This window comes from Sturnus vulgaris, chromosome 4, assembly GCF_052056855.1.
Source record: "Sturnus vulgaris isolate bStuVul1 chromosome 4, bStuVul1.hap1, whole genome shotgun sequence".
NCBI lineage: Eukaryota > Metazoa > Chordata > Aves > Passeriformes > Sturnidae > Sturnus > Sturnus vulgaris.
Genome location: NC_142246.1, coordinates 1,089,709 through 1,109,311, shown reverse-complemented (window position 1 = coordinate 1,109,311; position 19,603 = coordinate 1,089,709). Strand labels below are relative to the sequence as shown.

The 19,603-nt window shown below is 46.4% G+C and overlaps 2 long non-coding RNA genes across 3 annotated transcripts; one reads left to right on the top strand and one right to left on the bottom strand.

The window, feature by feature from the left end:
• Positions 1–5,453: 5,453 nt before the first annotated feature.
• LOC148223824 (uncharacterized) lies at positions 5,454–14,369 on the top strand. The gene is made up of 3 exons (XR_015802963.1): positions 5,454–5,762; positions 8,514–8,596; positions 14,280–14,369. It is a non-coding gene; the product is annotated as an uncharacterized LOC148223824 (long non-coding RNA).
• On the bottom strand, positions 8,059–18,334 carry LOC148223823 (uncharacterized). Of its 2 annotated transcripts, XR_015802966.1 has the most exons (4): positions 17,645–18,323; positions 16,523–17,392; positions 12,332–12,458; positions 8,059–8,340 (listed from the first exon to the last, which is right to left on the bottom strand). It is a non-coding gene; the product is annotated as an uncharacterized LOC148223823 (long non-coding RNA). The 2 variants fall into 2 exon arrangements; XR_015802965.1 differs by having other exon boundaries at positions 16,523–18,334.
• Between the last annotated feature and the right edge of the window lie 1,269 nt (positions 18,335–19,603).

Sequence of the window (19,603 nt, the reverse complement as noted above, 5' to 3'; positions counted from 1 at the left end):
CCGTGATATTTTTCCCCTTTATTTAATCAACCCCATCATTATTTAATCCTTGATTTGTCCCCCCATTATTTAATCCTTGATGGTTCCCCCCTTGCCACAACCCCCCCCGTTATTCAATCCTTGCTTTGTCCCCCCCCCAATATTTAATCCTTGCTTTGTCCTCCCCAATATTTAATCCTTGATTGTCCCCCCAATATTTAAACCTCGATCATTTTCTCTGGGCAAAAAAATCTCCCCCTCCCCATTTAACCCCTTGATCGTTCTCCCCCCACCACAACCCCCCCCCAATATTTAACCCTTGGGCTGGTCCCCCCAAAATTTAACCCTCAATCATTTCCCCCGATGTTTAATCCCTGAAATTTCCCCCCATTTTTAACCCTTCACGACTCCCGGCTTCCCCCGGTAAAAACTTCTTCCCCAATTAATTCCTCCAATTAATTCCCCCCTTTTTAACGACCCTCCCTCCCAATTTATCCCTGAATTATTCCCCCTGTCCCTGATTTCCCTCTCTCCCCCCACCCAGGCATGGATTTCCCCCCAAACCTGACATTAATTCACCCCAAGCGTTGATTTCTCCTCTCCCCAATAATTTTTCCCCGTCTCTTGATGTTCCCTTTCCATAATTTCCTCCCGGGAATCATTTCCCTCTCCCCTTGACGATCCCCCCTCCTTTTTTCCTGCCATTATTTCCCTGATTTGCTCCCCCCTCCCCAATTATTTCCCCACTTCCATTAATCCTAAACACCCTCCCCTAATTACCAGTGATTAATTAACCTCCCAATGCTTTCCCTAGTTCCCCCCCACCACATTTTGAGGTTTTGCTTTATTTTATTTTATTTTTTGGTGGGGGGGGGCGTAGATTTTCCTGTTTCCTTTCCTCGCTGCTTCCCAGACCAGCCTGGGTGACGCCGCTTTTCCCAGGGGTGTCCCTGTTATCCAGGAGGTTCCAACCCCCCCCAAAAAAATTCCCTTTTTTTTTTTTTTTTTTTTTTTCCCCCACCCCAGGATGGCAGCAGGTACCGGGGCCGCCCTCTCGCAGCCACTTTGGCCGAGCATTTGCTTCAGATTACAGGAAAAACAAAAGTTCTTTGAGTTCCCCCCTTCTCCTTCGCCCCCTCCTCGCCCCTCCCCGCCCGGGTCCGCTCTGATCCCGATGGGAGCGCCGGGAAGAGGGGGCGGGGGGGGTCCCCTCACCCCTTTTTTTTTTTTTTTTTGGGGGGGGGTGACCCCAGGGAGGGTCCCTGGGAGCTGGATCCCACTCATTTCCCCTCTCCCCCCCACCGAGGAGCAGGATCCCCCCCAATTCCCGCATCCTTGGGATCCTCCCCACCCCATTCCCAATCCGGAGACCCCCCCTCCCCTCCCTCACCCCCTCCCCTTCCCCCAAAAAAATCACATCCCATAGGAATTCCCGTCCCCACCACGGCTCATCCCGGTGTGGGGGCTCCTCCTGGTCCCCCCCCCCATTGCCAGGGTGGGATCCCCCTTTGGAGCCGGGATCAATTCCCGGGGATCCGGAGCCCCCCGAGCCCGGCCCGGCCCCCCCCCAGCGCCGCCGCCTCTCTCCCGGCCCGATGGCCCCACCCGGTGGCGACCGCGGGCACTGCAGGAGGCGGCAGGTGGAGGTGGCACTGTCCCCTCCCTGGCCCCGCCCTGGCCCCGCCCTGGCCCCGCCCTGGCCCCGCCTTGTCCCTCCCCTTCTCCCCCGCAGGGTGTCCCTGGGCTCGGCCACAATCGATTCTCCAAAGCATCTTCCCGAAACACCTTCCTGAATTTCCCCTTCCCAAAGCACCTTCTCGAACCTCCCCATCCCAAAAAACCTTCCCAAAAAACCTTCCTGAAATACCTTCCCGAATCTCCCCATCCAAAGCACCTTCCTGGAAAACCTTTCGAAAAAAACCTCCTGAATTACATTCCTGAATCTCTCACCCAAATCTCCCCAACCCAAAGCGCCTGCCCTGAAAAACCTTCCCAAAGTGATTTCCCAAAAAACCCTTCCCGAAACACCTTCCCAAAGCCTCTTCCCAAAGCACCTTCCCGAATCTCCCCATCTCAAAGCATCTTCCCGAAAAACCTTTCCAAAAAACTTTCCTGAAATGTCTTCCTGAATCTCCCCTTCCAAAAAAACCTTCCTGAATCTCTCACCCAAATCTCCCCATCCCAAGCACCTGCCCGAAAAGCCTTCCAAAAAAACCTTCCTGAAACATCTTCCTGAATTTCCCTTTCCCAAAAAACCTTCCCGAATCTCCCCATCCCAAAGCATCTTCCGGAAAACCTTCCCAAAAAACCTTTCCGAAATATCTTCCTGAAACACCTTCCTGAATTTCCCCTTCCCAAAAAAACCTTCCCAAATCTCTCCATCCCAAATCACCTGCCCAAAAACCTTCCTGAAATACTTTCCCAAAAATTTTCCTAAAAATCTTCCCAAATCTCCCCATCCCAAAGCATCTTCCCAAAAACCCTTCTCGAAACACCTTCCCAAAGCCTCTTCCCAAAGCACCTTCCTGAATCTCCCCATCCCAAAGCATTTTCCCGAAAAACCTTTCCAAAAACCTTCCTGAAACACCTTCCTGAATCTCCCCATCCCAAAAAACCTTCCCAAAAAACCTTCCTGAAACACTTTCCTGAATTTCCCCTTCCCAAAAAAACCTTCCTGAATCTCCCACCCGAATTTCCCCATCCCAAAGCACCTGCCCGAAATATCTTCCCAAAAAACCTTCCTGAAAAGCCTTCCCAAAAAATCTTCCCAAAAAATCTTTCCAAACTCCCACCCAAATCTCCCCATCCCAAAGCACCTTCCCAAAAATCCTTCCTGAAACGCCTTCCCAAAAAATTTTCCCCAAAAGACCTTCCTGAATTTCTCACCCGAATCTCCCCATCCCAAAGCACCTTCCTGAAACGCCTTCCCAAAAAAACTTCCCGAAAAAGCTTCCTGAATCTCCCACCCAAATCTCCCCATCCCAAAAAAACCTTCCCATAAAATCTTCCCAAAAACCTTCCCAAACTCCCATCCAGATCTCACCTTCCCAAAAAATCATCCCAAAAAAACTTCCCAAAATACTTTTTCAGAGCCTCTTCCCAAACCATTTTCCCAAAATATCTTCCCAAAATTCTTGCCCTAAGTGACTCCCAAAAGGATCTTCCCAAAGCACCTCGCACTCTCCCAATACACCTTCCCAAAACCTTTCCCAAAAACTGTTCCCAAAACCTTTCCCAAAAACTGTTCCCAAAACATTTCCCCAAAATCTGTTCCCAAAGTATTTTCCCAAAAACTCTTCCCAAAGCATTTCCCCAAACTGTTCCCAAAGCATTTTCCCCAAAATCTGTTCCCAAAAAACTCTTGCCAAAGCATTTTCCCAAAACACCATCCCAAAGCGTTTCCTAAAAAACTGCTCCCAAAGCGTTTTCCCCAAACTGTTCCCAAAACATTTTCCCAAAATCTGTTCCCAAAGCACTTTCCCAAAAGCTCTTCCCAAAGCATTTTCCCCAAATCTGTTCCCAAAGCGTTTTCCCAAAAACTCTTCCCAAAGCATTTCCCAAAAAACTGTTCCCAAAGACTCTTCCCAAAAATTGTTCCCAAAGCGTTTTTCCAAAAATTGTTCCCAAAGCATTTCCCCAAAAAACTGTTCCCAAAGATTTTTCCAAAAATTGTTCCCAAAGCGTTTTCCCAAAACACCATCCCAAAGCATTTTCACAAAAATTGTTCCCAAAGCGTTTTCTCAAAATCTGTTCCCAAAGCATTTTCCCAAAAAACAGTTCCCAAAGCATTTCTCCAAAACTGTTCCCAAAGCATTTCCCAAAATCTGCTCCCAAAGCATTTTCCCAAAAGCTCTTCCCAAAGCCTTTCCTCAAAAATTGTTCCCAAAACATTTCCCAAAAACTCTTCCCAAAGCATTTTCCCCAAATCTGTTCCCGAAAAAATGTTGCCAAAGCGTTTTCCCAAAACACCATCCCAAAACATTTTCCCAAAAATTGTTCCCAAAGCATTTTCCCAAACTCTGTTCCCAAAGCCTTTCCCAAAAACTCTTCCCAAAGCATTTCCCCAAAAAAAACTGTTCCCAAAGAATTCCCAAAGAATTTTCCCAAAAAACTGTTCCCAAAGCCTTTCCCAAAAACTCTTCCCAAAGCATTTCTCAAAAAATTGTTCCCAAAGCATTTCCCAAAAAAACTGTTCCCAAAGAATTTTCCCAAAAATTGTTCCCAAAGCGTTTTCCCAAAACACCATCCCAAAGCGTTTTCTCAAAAACTGTTCCCAAAGTATTTTCCCCAAAATCTGTTCCCAAAGCATTTCCCAAAAAACAGTTCCCAAAGCGTTTCCCCAAAATATCATCCCAAAGCATTTTTCCCAAAAATTGTTCCCAAAGCCTTTTCCCCAAAACTCTTCCCAAAACATTTCCCCAAAATCTGTCCCCAAAGCATTTTCCCAAAAAACTCTTCCCAAAGCATTTTCCCCAAAATTTTCCCAAAGAATATTCCTAAAACACCTGCTCCAGGCACCTCACACATTCCCAAAAATCTTCCCAAAACCCCTTTCCCAAAAATCCTGCTCCAGGCACCTCCCACCTTCCCTAAACATCTTCCCAAATTTCCCCTGGAATTCCCAGCAGGGAGGAATTCCTTCTTTCCCTCCTCCATCCTTTTCCATGGAAAAATCCATCCCCAGGATTCTCTTGGCCTCCCCAGAGCAGCAGAATTCCTGAAATTTCCCATTTCTTCCCAAATGTGTGGAAAAGCAGCTCCGTGGAGCAGGGAAAGGGGCAGGAATGGAATTCCATAAGAATTTGATGGAATTCTTTCCTATTTCTTTTCCCGCTGCCGGAAATTCAAGGAGAAAATGGAAAAAACCTAAAAATAAAATAATAAAAATAAAATATTTGTGGGATTTTCAGGGTTTCTCTTGGAGCAGATTCCCACTCTCTGGAGGTAAATCCAGGTTTTTTCCGAAACCGGACCTGGAGCTTAAACCGGATCCATGGGATGCATTCCCAAATTTTCACAGAGTTTGGGAATTTTATTATGATCCCAAAAAAAAAAAAGCCAAGGGGCCGTGACATCGCAAATGGGGCTGGAGGAAACACGGGGGGAGCGACAATTCCAGAGGGGAGATTCCCATCGGGAATGGCAATTCCAGCATCTCATCCCTCCAGGATTCTGCAGAGGGTTTGGAGCTCCAATATTCCCAAATTCCCAGAGCTCAACCCCGCTTTTCCCATAATTGTGCAGCACAAATGAGATCCCGAATTCCTACCTCGGGAAAAACTGGGAATTTCGGAGGGAACAACGTTTTCCATAAGAAAAAAAATCTCCCTCCAGCCTTTCCATCTGCCTGGGCCTTAAAGCACCAAAAAAAATTCCTTTTTTTTTTTTTTTTTTTTTTTTCTCCCCAAATTTCCTGGGATTTCCCCATGCCAGGAGCGGGCAAATCTCTCCCTGCGGCTCCTAAAAAAAAAAAAAAAAAAACAAAATCCCGGTGCTGTTCAATTCCAGCTGGAGAGAGCAGCAGAGAGTCCCGGAGGTGGCACCCGGAGCAACATTCCCGGGAAATTCTCATTCCCAGAAAATCTGGGAGAGCCTCTGCGTGCCCAGGTCATGCCAAAGGAGCTGCTGGAGCCTCTCCCTGAGCACAAAATTTTCCTGCGGGAATTTTTTTATTTTTTTTTTTTCCCCTTTTTTTTTTTCCTCTCCCTTGGCACCGGCAGCTGCACCCCCTCGGCCGTGCCGATGGATTGGATTCCCTGAGAAAATTCCAGAGGCGTTTCCAGGTAATATTCCTTTTTAATTCCTTTTTTTTTTCCCCCCCTTTTTAAATTTTTATTTTTCCCCCCCAAAATCCCTTCTAAAATCCCTTAAAATCCTTCTAAAATTTGTTTTATCCTTGTCTCTTTATTCCTTACATCCCTTCCCTTTTTTTTTTTCCCCCACACACCCCAATTCCCCCTTTCCTTATCCAGGCAAAATATTCCCAAAGGGGAAATTGGGAACAACTTGGAAGGCAGAAGTGGAATTTTCAATTTTCATGTCTCACTCCATGACTTTTTTTTTTTTACCTGATCAAAATTTAATTAAAAAAAAAAATTAATCCAAAATATCTTTAATTTTCCAGACGGGATTCCCTGCTAATGATCCATTAGGAATGTTTTTTTTTTTTTTTCCGGGTTGATTGTGTGGTTTATTTTCTTTAATTAATATTAATTAACGGTTTCAGAGCTGATTTAATAATTGGGAGCTCCTTCCCTGCTCTCATCCACCCGCACAGGTGAAGCTCAGGGGGGGCAGAATCCGTGGAATTTTATATTCCAGAGGAATCCCAGCTCCAGCCCCTTTGGAATTCAACCACTGCCCCTTCCAGGAGGGGGGAAAAAAAAAAAAATCCACCCCCAATCCTGATACGAAAATCAGGGAATTCCAGAATTCCAGGGAATTGGAAATGACCTTAAATATCCCATCCCAACCCAGTGCCCTGGGCAGGGACAACTTCCACAATCCCAGCGATTTACATCCAAAAATATTTTTTTTTTTTTTTTTTCATTTCATTCAATTTTTGCTCCCAAATCTCCAGCTGGAATTTTTCTCACCCCAACCCTCAATTGGAATTTTTGCATCCAGACTTTCAACCTGGATTTTTTTTTAAATTTTTTTTTTTTTTGCAGCCAAACTTCCAGCTGGAGATTTTTTTTTTGCACCCAAGCTCCCTGATGGGAATTTTTTTGCAGCCGAATTCCAATTTCTCTCCCTTAAACCCCTTCAAAATTCCCAATTAATTTTTGCTCCTTCCTTAATTTTGCTTTTTTCCCCCCTCCCCAAACTCTGCTGGGGAATCTCTGGAGCTGCTTCTCCCGCTGGCAGCAGAATTCCAGTTGGGAATAGGCCCTCACTCCTGCTTTGGCATTTTACTTCCTGAAATTTTATTTATTTTTTTTTTCCCAAACCATCATTTCCATCCCTACACTAAAATTTGGGAATTCTCATCACCCTTTCGGATGGACAAACAACAGTTTTGGATAAAACACCCCCGTGGGCGGCAGAAAATCCCGCGATTCCCGGATCCCGCAGCATCCCCAAACCCCAAATCCGAAAAAAAAAAAAAAAAAAAAAAAAAAAAAAAAATCCCTCGCTGGCGGGAGGATAGAAAATCCCGATTTTTTTTTTTTTTTTTTAATCCACTCACCCAACCTCCAAGTCCAAGTGGCCTCTTCCCACTCCCGGGAAAACCCGGAGCGTTTTTATAGCGTGGGAGATCCCCGCCCACAGGGGGGGAAAAGCGGCGCTGGAAAATGAGGATTCCCGAGGATTTAGGGATGAAGATGATGATGATGATGAAGATGATGATGAAGATGATGATGCCAATATTCCCCCCCCCCCCCCCATCCCCGCAGCCTCCGGCCTTGGCTCCATCACCTCGCTCCTAAAATCCCGCTCCTAAAATTCCAAAGGCTCCAAGAGATTCTTCCATTGGGGCTCTCCCCATTTTTACCCCTCCTGGGGGTTTTCCCTCCTTTTCCTGGTTTTTTTTTCTCCTTTTTTCCCCTCTTCTTTTCCTTCTTTTTCCCCCTCTTATTTTCTTTTATTATTATTATTATTATTTTCCCCTCCTTTCCCCCCTCATTTCTCCCTTCTTTTCCTTATTCTCCATCCCTCTTTTTATTTTTCTTTTCTCCCCCCTTATTTTGCCCCTTCTTTTCCTTTTTTCTTCCTTATCCTTTTTTTTATTTCCTTCTTCTTTTTTCCCCCCTTACTTTGTCCCTTCTTTTCATTTTTTCTTCTTTACCCCTTTTTATTTCCTTCTTTTTTTTTCCTCTTATTTTTCCCCTTTTCCCTCTTATTTTCCCTCTTTTCCCCCTCTTACTTTATCCCCTTTTCCCCTCTTATTTTTTCCCTTTTCCCCTCTTCTTTTCCCCCTTTTCCCCTCTTATTTTCCCCCTTTTCCCCTCTTATTTTCCCCATTTTCCCACTCTTATTTTTCTCTTTTTCCCCTCTTATTTTTCCCCTCTTCTTTTCCCCCTCTTTCCCACTTATTTTCCCCCTTTCCCCTTCATCTCCCCCTTTTTTTTCCCCCTTTTTTCCCCTTTTATTTATTTATTTTTTTTTTCTGAAAAGCCTCCGAAACCCGAATGTTTCTGCCCGGAGTTTATCAAATTACATTTGGGGACAAAGAGCTAAAGTGCATTTTCTTGAGGGCTTTGACAATTGGGGGAGCCAGCAAGGAAATGAAAAGAATGAGAGAAAACCAAAGGCTTTTGTCGGATGCAGATCGGGAAAAGCCGCCCTTGGGGGGGCCCTTTCTTTCTCTTTCCCTTGGATTTCCTTCCCACTTTCTTTTCCCAGGTGTTAAACTCGAGGCTGTGAGGAAAAAAAAAAAAAACAACAAACCAAAAAACATGGAAAATCCCTTTGGGTCGGAATGCTTAAATCCAGAGTTTTTCCTTTTTCGAGTCTGTTTTGTTTTTTTTTTTTAATTTTTTTTTTCTGTTTTCTTTTTTTCCTTTTTTTTTTTTTTTTTAACAAAATGCCAGTGTTTCAAAGGAAAATGAAGCCCCTTTGGAAACGTGAAGCTCCGAGATAATGACCGGATTGCTCCAGGACTGGATGGGAACAGGTGATGCTTTTTTCCTTCTTTTCTTGTTCCCATCTGTCCTTTGTTCCATAGGAGACCGAGGAGAGACAGAAACGAGATCATTTTGATATTCCCCCTTTTTGTGCATCCGCCTTTTCCCGAGCAGCGCCTTGGGCTCGCTCCAGGCGCCGCCACAGGGGGAACGTTGGCAGAGCTGAGGAAAAAAAAAAAAAACCCGAAAAAAAACCCCACTGAAACACCCCCAAAACACCACTGAAACCCCACTGAAACACCCCTAAAACACCCCCAAAAAACCTCACTAAAACACCCCTAAAACTCCACTGAAACACCACTAAAATACCCACAGAAATCTCACTGAAACACCCCCAAAAAACCCCACTGAAACCCCACTAAAATATCCCAAGAAACCCCCACTAAATCCCCCCAAAAAACCCCATTGAAACCCCACTGAAACACCCCTAAAACACCCCCCAAAAAACCCACTGAAACACCCCTAAAACACCACTGAAACAGCCCCAAAAAACCTCACTAAAACACCCCTAAAACTCCACTGAAACCCCACTAAAATACCCAGAGAAACCTCACTAAATCCCCCCTAAAAAACCTCACTAAAACACCCCCAAAACACCACTGAAACCCCACTAAAATACCCACAGAAATCTCACTGAAACACCCCTAAAAAACCTCACTAAAACACCCCTAAAACTCCACTGAAACCCCACTAAAATACCTACAGAAATCTCACTGAAACCCCCCAAAAAACCCCACTGAAACATCCCCAAAACACCACTGAAACCCCACTAAAATACCCACAGAAATCTCACTGAAACACCCCCAAAAAAACCCATTGAAACCCCACTGAAACACCCCCCAAAAAACCCCACTGAAACACCACTAAAACACCCCTAAAACTCCACCGAAACCCCACTAAAATACCCCAAAAAAACCCCACTAAATCCCCCCCAGAAAACCCATTGAAACCCCACTGAAACACCGCTAAAACACCCCAAAAAAACCCACTGAAACATCCCTAAAACAGCCCCAAAAAACCCCACTAAAACACCACTGAAACCCCACTAAAATACCCCCAAAAACCCCAATGAAACACCCCTAAAACACCCCCCAAAAAACCCACTGAAACATCCCTAAAACACCACTGAAACCCCACTAAAATACCCACAGAAATCTCACTGAAACACCCCCAAAAAACCCCACTGAAACCCCACTAAAATATCCCAAGAAACCCCCACTAAATCCCCCCAAAAAAACCCATTGAAACCCCACTGAAACACTGCTAAAACACCCCCAAAAAACCCCACTGAAACATCCCTAAAACCCCACTGAAACAGCCCCAAAAAACCTCACTAAAACACCCCTAAAACTCCACTGAAAGCCCACTAAAAACCCACAGAAACCCCAATGAAACAACCCTAAAACACCCCCAAAAAAACCCACTGAAACACCCCTAAAACACCACTGAAACCCCACTAAAATACCCACAGAAATCTCACTGAAACACCCCCAAAAAAACCCATTGAAACCCCACTGAAACACCCCTAAAACACCCCCAAAAAACCCCACTGAAACACCCCCAAAACACCACTGAAACCCCACTAAAATACCCACAGAAACCCCACTGAAACCCCCCCAAAAAACCCACTGAAACATCCCTAAAACACCACTGAAACCCCATTAAAATACCCACAGAAATCTCACTAAATCCCCCCAAAAAACCCCACTGAAACACCCCCAAAACACCACTGAAACCCCACTAAAATACCCCAAAAAACCCCCACTAAATCCCCCCAAAAAAACCCATTGAAACCCCACTGAAACACCCCTAAAACACCCCCAAAAAACCCACTGAAACATCCCTGAAACAGCCCAAAAAAACCTCACTAAAACACCCCTAAAACTCCACTGAAACCCCACTAAAATACCCCCAAAAAACCCCACTAAATCCCCCCCAGAAAACCTCACTAAAACACCCCTAAAACTCCACTGAAACCCCACTAAAATACCCACAGAAACCCCACTGAAACCCCACTAAAATACCCCCAAAAAATTCCACTAAATCCCCCCAAAAAAACCCACTGAAACATCCCTAAAACCCCACTGAAACAGCCCCCAAAAAACCTCACTAAAACATCCCTAAAACTCCATTGAAACCCCATTAAAACCCACAGAAACCCCCCAAAAAAACCCACTGAAACATCCCCCAAAACTCCACTGAAACCCCACTAAAACCCACAGAAACCCCACTGAAACCCCCCAAAAAACCCCATTGAAACAGCCCTAAAACACCCCCAAAAAAACCCACTGAAACACCACTAAAACCTCACTAAAACACCCCTAAAACACCACTGAAACCCCACTGAAACCCCTCTAAAAACCCACAGAAACCCCCCGAAAAAGACCCACTAAAACACCCTTAAAACACCCACAGAAACCCCACTAAAATACCCCTAAAACCCCACTGAAACCCCACCAAAATACCCACAGAAATCTCACTAAATCCCCCCCAAAAAAACCCACTGAAACATCCCTAAAACCCCACTGAAACAGCCCCAAAAAACCTCACTAAAACACCCCTAAAACTCCATTGAAACCCCACTAAAAACCCACAGAAACCCCCCCAAAAAAACCCACAGAAACACCCCCAAAACACCACTGAAACCCCAGTAAAATACCCCAAAAAAAACCCCACTAAATCCCCCCCAAAAAACCCCACTGAAACATCCCTAAAACTCCACTGAAACCCCACTAAAATACCCACAGAAACTCCACTGAAACCCCCCAAAAAAACCCATTGAAACACCCCTAAAACTCCACTGAAACCTCCCCAAAAAACCCCACTGAATTTGCACTAAAACCCCACTGAAACCCCACTAAAACCTCAAAAAAAAACCCAATAAAATACCCCTAAAACCCCACTAAAGCCTCACTAAAACACCCCCCAAAAAACCCCAATGGAACTCCACGAAAACCCCCCCAAAACCCCACGAAAACCCCCCAAAAACCCCACTGAAACCCCACTAAAAACCCACAGAAACCCCCCGAAAAAAACACACAGAAACACCCCTAAAAAACCCATTAAACACCCCTAAAACCCCACTAAAAACCCACTGAAACCAGCCAAAGAAAACCCAATAAAACACCCCTAAAACCCCACTGAAACTGCACTGAAACCCCACTAAACCCCCTAAAAAAATCCACTAAAACACCCCTAAAACCCCCCAAAAAACCCCACTGAAATCCCCCAAAAAACCCACTGAAATCCCCAAAATCCCCACTAAAAGCCCCCAAAAAAACCCCAAAAAACCCCCAAAAAACCCCACTGAAACCCCACCAAAACTCCCCCAAAAAACCCCACTAAAACACCTCTAAAACCCCCCAAAAAAACCCTAAAACCCCCCAAAAAACCCACTAAAACACCTCTAAAACCCCCCCAAAAAAACCCAAAAAACCCCACTGAAACCCCACTAAAACCCCCAAAAAACCCCACTAAAACACCTCTAAAATCCCCCCCAAAAAAACATTAAAGCCCCCCCAAAAAACCCCAAAAAACCCCACTGAAACCCCCCAAAAATACCCCCAAAAACCCACTAAAACACCTCTAAAATCCCCAAAAAAAACCATTAAAACCCCCCAAAAAAACCCCAAAAAACCCCCAAAAATACCCCAAAAAACCCCACTAAAACACCCCTAAAACCCCACTGAAACCCTAAAAAAACCCCACTAAACCCCAAAACTCACCTTTCGATCTCTTAAAAACCCCAAAAGTTTCCAGGCTGGGGCTGCTCCGAGCCCGAGTTCCGGATGGATCCAAAGAAATCCCTCGAAAAATGGGATTTTCCTGCTGGATTTTGATGTCATTTTCCTGCTGGAAGGATTTAATTCCAGTTCAGAATTAAATTTATTCCCAATTTATCCCCATTCCCGATCCTTTTCCCTGCGTTTTGTGCTCGCTCTCAGCCCCTTTCCTTCCCCAAATCCTTCAATTATTTCTCCAAACCCAATCCAAAAACCCCTTGGAGCATCCCAAATCCCAAATCCCCGTGGGGGCTGCACAGGGAAAGTTTTGAAATTCTATTATTTTTTTTTTTTTCCCCCAATTAAGAGAATTCTGCAGGATTTTCCTCTCACTTCTAGGTTGGATAGAACTGGGAATATTTTAATATTTTCTGTGAATAATCCCAGTTATCCAGAATTTCTCTTTAAGGCCTTTTAGTTTGGAATTCTCCTCAGGAAGAAGAGATCCTTTTCCTCAGCATCCCCTTTTTAAAATATTTAAATTATTTCTTTCAGATCATTTATTTTATCTCCCTTTCTCTGCCAAACATTCCCCAAAAAAATCTCCTTTAAATCCCAACCCGCCAGCACTTCCTGGGATTGATCCTGGTTTTCCAAACACTTTTCCTTATTTTTTTATTTTTTTTTTTGCTACCAGCAAAACCATCCTCCCAAATTTCTGCCCTTTTCCCAACCCGTTCAGTTTTTCCCTGGCCTGGATCTCCTGATAATTCCCAAAAAAAAAAAAAAAAACAAAGGTGGGATGTGAGGGATTTGTGGATCCTTGCAGGATTCCAACCTCCACTCTCCTCCAGGCCACGGAGAAAATTCCAAATGCAAAACGAGAATCATCATCCCAAAGGAGAAGAAACCCCAGGGAATTTTCTCCCTTCATCCCAACACAAAATTCCAGGGAATTCAAGAACAGGATGGAAGGAAGGATCCATATTTTTTTAAAAAAATGGGGTTTTTGAGTTGCTGTTAAAACATTATTTACACCCCAAATATTTGAATTTAAAACCAGGATAAGGAGCCACAGAATGGGAATATCCCAATGTTGGCTCTCTCCAAATCCACGATTTCCTCCCTGTGAAGGGTGTTGGGATTTATCCCATTATCCCAAATTTCCATCCTTGTCCCCGTGCTGGAGATTCCCCCCTGCTCCTGCCCCTCATCCCAACTCATCCCAAAATCCTTGGGAAATGAGGTTTTAAATCCCAGGAGTGTTTGTGGATTCGAGGCTGGAGCTGAGCTGGTTTCACCTGCCCGTGGCTCCGCTCTCATCCCTGAATCCCCAAAATTTCCTTACTGACCCCACTGGGAAAACAGGGAAAAGAGGAGAGGGGAGGAAAGAAAAGAAAGGAACCAAATCAAATCCCAAATTCCAACCTCATCCAGAGAAAATTCCAGGTGGGATTTTCTGCCAGGGCCCAGGGCTCCTCTTTCCCCAAGGACTCCCAAAATTCCCTTTTTTTCCCTTCGGGATCTTTTTAAAATTCCCTCTTTTTTTTTTTTTTTTTTTTTGGATCAAACAGCCAAAATTTTGTGCTCCTCCAGCATCCAGCACCTCCATCCCACAGGCCAAGGAGCCTTAAAACCAGGGAAAATCCTCTGGAATGAGGCCCTGGAGCAAGGATGTCACCCTGAGGACAAGAGGTGGCCCAGAAAAACGGGATTGGGAAGGGATGGGAACCTGTGAAATAATTAGGATTTTTATCAAAGCAAGAAGGGAATTTTCTTCTCCATTCCCAGAAAAAAAAAAAAAAAAGAGAGGGAAGTTTGTGAGTGAGGACAGGATGAGGATGAGGAAGAAAAAGGATTTTTCCAGATGAAATTTTTCCTGGTTTGGGGAAGTTTTGGGGAGTTTTCCACTTCTTTCCTTCCCAAAAATCCTTCATCCCCTTTTTGACAGAACCACTCTGGATCTTCCCAACTGCTGATGGGGCCTCGTGGTTCCAAGGAAACACAACAGCCCCGTGGAAATCCATGGAATAAATTTGGGATATTTATTCCCAGATTATAAAAATGCTGCTGGCTCCGAGTTTTTCTCCACATCACAAAACACGTGGGAAAAGTTTCTCCAGGTCATCCTTAGGATCATGGAATTCCAGGGAGGTTTTTCCATTCCTCTCACAGAATTCAGTTTTCCTTCAAGAAAAACTTGGAGAAACTTCCCTTCCTTTAAAGAAAAATCACAGAAACTTCCATTCTTTTTAGGAAAACTCAGAAACTTCCATTCTTTTTTAGGAAAACTCAGAAACTTCCATTCTTTTTAGGAAAACTCGCAGAAATTTCCATTCTTTTTAGGAAAACTGTTTTAAAATTAAAATCGATCCATGCTCCCAGTTAAAAACCAGGGAAATAAATTCATGTTTAGTTTGAGCAGTTTTCGAGATTTCTAGAAAGCAAAACCCATTATCCTGCATGGGATATCCCAAATTAAGATATGGGAAGAGAAACCAGGAGATTTTTTAGGATAAAAAGACAATTTTCCTGCATGGAATATCTTGGATTAAAGATGGGAAGGGAAACAAGGAGATTTTTTAGGAGAAAAAAAACATTTTCCTGCAAGGAATATCCTGGATTGAGAATAGGAAATCAGGAGATTTTTAGGATAAAATCCCCATTTTCCTGCAAGGAATATCCCAGATTAGGGATAGGAAACCAGGAGATTTTTAGGATAAAATCCCCATTTTCCTGCAAGGAATATCCCAGATTGAGAATAGGAAATCAGGAGATTTTTAGGATAAAAACCCGATTTTTCTGCATGGAATATCCTGGATTGAGAATAGGAAATCAGGAGATTTTTAGGATAAAATCCCCATTTTTCTGCATGGAATATCCCAGATTGAGGACGAGAAGGGAAATCAGGATTTTAAGGAATAAGTGAGGTGCTGGTGTGGGATAACCTGGAAGTTTTGCCCCCTTTGAGCATCCTCAACCCGAATAAATCCCCCCATGAGCCTCAAACATTCCAGCTGAGGAGACCTCAGGACGAATCCAGGGATTTCCAAGGACAGGAAATTTTTAACATTTGGGAATAACATGGAGGCACCTGCAAGCCCTGGCTCCGAGCTCATTTCCATTAATTAAGAGCCCAGGGTGATTAGCCCAGCCCTGCCCTGAAATGTGGAGCTCCAGGGATGGAGGCTGATCGGGTGACAGAGCAAAGAATGGGCTCTGAAAGAAGATTCATCCCCAGGGCCCCGCGCGGAGGCCGCGGAAGAGGCGGCTCCGGGCGGATTTTGGGAGGCTCGGATGCTCCGGGATGTGCCCGGGTTCTGCCAGGCCCATGGAGAGGGAGATGGGGATGGTCCCCAGGGGGATTGGGAATTTTGTCCCCCCTGCTGTGTCCTTCCTGCCTTGGCCTGGCAGGTGGGGCCTCGATGTTGGTGGGGGTTGAGTGTCCGTTTCCTGAGGCCATTCCCATTTCTGTGAGAGCATTCCCATTTCTGTGAGACCATTCCCATTTCTGTGAGGCCATTCCCATTTCTGTGAGGCCATTCCCATTTTTGTGAGGCCATTCCCATTTCTGTGAGACCATTCCCACTTCTGTGAGAGCATTCCCATTTCTGTGAGAGCATTCCCATTTCTGTGAGGCCATTCCCATCTCCATGAGGCCATTCCCATTTCTGTGAGGCCATTCCCATTTCTGTGAGAGCATTCCCATTTCTGTGAGAGCATTCCCATCTCCATGAGGCCATTCCCATTTCTGTGAGAGCATTCCCATCTCCATGAGGCCATTCCCATTTCTGTGAGAGCATTCCCATTTCTGTGAGAGCATTCCCATCTCCTTGAGGCCATTCCCATCTCCATGAGGCCATTCCCATCTCCATGAAGCCATTCCCATCTCCATGAAGCCATTCCCATCTCCCTGAGGCCATTCCCATCTCCCTGAGGCCATTCCCACCTCCCCGAGGTCATTCCCATCTCCCTGAGGGTCTCCAGGAGGGCCAAGATGCTTTCCCAGATCTGGGATCAGGGATGGGAATTGCCACTGGTGCTCCTTGGTCAGGCTCAGTGCTGGATACTCACAGAGCACAACCCCTGGGATGGGAGGTTTAAAACCAGATCTTGATCCCAAATCTCCTTTCCCAGATCTGGGATCAGGGATGGGAACTGCTCCCTACTCAGGCTTAGTGCTGGGATACTCACAGAGCCCAGACACGATGGGCTGGCATTTCCAAGGCTGGGCTGGCACTTCCAAGGCTGGGCTGGCACTTCCAGGGCTGGGCTGGCACTTCCAAGGCTGGATCCCAATGCTCGGAGCTGCCGTAAAATCCCCGGGATGTCCCTGTGCCGCTCCTTTGTCCACCTCTGGCACGAGACGGTTCTCATTAAGGCCCTCAATTGATCTCCTGGCTTTGAAGGAAACAAGAAAGGAGGAACAAATCCAACGGGATCCTCCTTCCTCCGGCCCAGGGGAACAAATCTGGCTTTAATTGCTTTTCCTTTTGTCGTTCCAGTCGGGATTTCACTTTAACGACGCTGCCTTCCCCGTCCCCATCCCTCTCCTCCTGCTCCTGGAGAAACAGGGAAGTCTCCCCTTCTGCTTTCCATGTTCCCTGCCTTTGTTCTCCACGCTTGATTTATGAAAGGACTTCTCCCTGCTCAAATCCTTCATTTTGGGAGTCAAGGACCCCCAAAATCGGTGGTTCCCACCCCGGAGTTCAGAAGAGCCACGCTGGGACTCGCTCAGATGTTCCCGACTGGCTCTAAATCTTCCAGCTCCACTGGGAAGGTGCCGGAGGGCCACACCTTTGGAGCCATCCTTTGGGAAGGAGCTCCTGGGATGGTTCTGATTTCCAGTTCTTCCTGGAGAAAACCCACCCCAGCTCAGGAATAACTCACACCCAAAACAGGTAGGGAGAGGGATCCAGCGGGGTCGATTTCTCCAGGGGCTTAAATCCTGCATGGAAAAAGCTGGGAGAGGTGACAAAAGTCACCTCCTACCCCTGACCTCACCGGCACAAATCCCAGCGGTGCCCGTGGAAAAACTGCTCCAAGGTAATGCCATGATGACACCTGGGGGAAAAAAAAAAGCAAAGATTTAGGGATTAAGGTGGGAAAAGGCATGGAGCATAATGGTCTTTTAATCAGCAGAGAGACCAAACTCAAGGTCTTTTAAGCAGAAAATGTTGGTGTTGTTTTTTCATTTTTTCACTTGGCACAGGCATCAAAAAGTTATTAAAAGGGCCTGGTTAAATATCTCATTAATGAAGATGAACGAGGCTCCAGATTTGTTTTTAAACACTTCAAAGTTGTTTTTTTTCTGACCTCCCAAAGTGTGAGCGTGTAGGGGGATCTCAGTGCCTTCAAATGTTCCTTTTTTCTGGAATTTTACAGCAGCTTTAACTGATTTCAGTGCTGGAGCTGCTGCTGCTCACGCTGGGAGGGAGAGCTCGGGCTGGGATATGAGGAAAATCCGTTTGGTGGTGCAGGAACATCCCAGGGATGTGAGGGGCTGCTCTGCACATCCCAAAGCTCCATCCCATGGGAGATGGGGTTGAGCCGGCTCCGTCCTGCTGGGAGCACCTGGGAATGAACAGATCCAGGGAATGAGGGATCTCAGCCCCCTAAAATCCCAGCTGGTCCTTCCCCACATGGAAAACTGGGAAGGAGGCACCTTATCCCACCATCCCATGGTCCAGGCACTCCAGTCTGGGACAACCTTGGAATCATGGAATGGGGTGGGTTGGAAAAGATCTGCCACAGGCAAGGACACCTCAACTGTTCCAGGGGGATCCAACCTGGCCTTGGGCACTGCCAGGGATCCAGGGGCAGCCACAGCAAATCTGGGAATTGCAGCCCAGGCAGGAATTCCTTCCCAAGATCCCAGCCCAATCTCCCCTTTCCCAGTGGGAGCCATTCCCTGGGTCCTGTCCCTCCAGGCCTTGTCCCCAATTCCAGCTCTCCTGGAGCCCCTGCAGGGACTCTGAGCATTCCCTGGAATTTTCCCTTCTCCAGGGGAACATTCTCAGCTCTCCCAGAGCAGAGGGGATCCAGAATCCTGGAATGGATTGGGTGGGAAGGGACTTTAGGGATCATCTCATTCCACCCCATCCATGTTCAGGGACACCTCAACCGTCCCAGGTGGATCCAACCTGGCCTTGGGCACTGCCAGGGATCCAGGGGCAGCCACAGCAAATCTGGGAATTCCAGCCCAGCCCCTCCCTGCCCTCCCACGGAAGAATTCCATCCCAAATCCATTCTGAATCCCCCCAATTCCAGTTTAAAGCCATCACTCCTTGTCCCGGGACCAGGTCAAGGTGGGCGAGCTCCGAGCTCTCATTAACGGGGCCAAACCCCCAAACCCTGCCCCACAAATCGCCAAACCCAAAATACCCCAGACACAAAATACCCCAGAGTCCCGAGCCCGAATAAAAACCATCCCAGACTCCTGAGCCCCGAAATAAAAAATATCCCAGCTCCTGCCAGGGCCGGGGATGGGAGGAGCCCGGACCCAGATGGGTTTTTGATACACAGCCCCAGAGAAGCTCCTCGGTGCCTTATTTGAAGAAGGATGGCGTTAAAATCACCCTCCCCATTACCCGACACTAATGGGGCTCAGTGCATTATTCCTATCAAAGTGCAATTTGCATTTACAAAGGGATCCCGGGAAGTGATGGATGGGGAAGGAATGGAGAAAGCCTTGTAAAGCCGAGCGTGCTCACGGCGGAGGAACTTCCCGGCACCAGGCGCTTTTCCCTGCACCTTCCCCTCCACCCCAGCCCGTGAAATGAACATTCCGGCCCTCGCCTTTCACCCCACAGCCCATCAATAAAAGCTGGAAGAGCTGGAGGAGTGGGAATACTCATTTATCTTCATTAGGACTCTGGCCAGCTCCTCTGATCACCACGTCGGCGTCGCCGGGGAGAGAAAAAGCTACTGTTCCTTTTTTTTTTTTTTTTTTTCCCCTAGATTCCCGGCCCACACACCCGAGCAAAGCTCTGGGATCCCACTCAGCACCTGCCCTGGGCGGAGGGAAAATGGGAATTTGGGGGGATTTCCCTCCTGTCTGCTCCTTCACGGAAGCACAGCTCCGGGAGAGACAAGGAAAAAAACAAATTAATGCCAGGAGATGCCATCAGGGAGGGAGATGAAAGAGGGGGAGCCCTGCCAGACAGGCAGAAGGTGGAATGGGAGACTTAGGAATGATCCTGGGCAAGGCCAGGAGTTGGACTCGATGATCCCAAAAATCCCTTCCCACTCGGCACATTCCAGGACTCCGTGTTC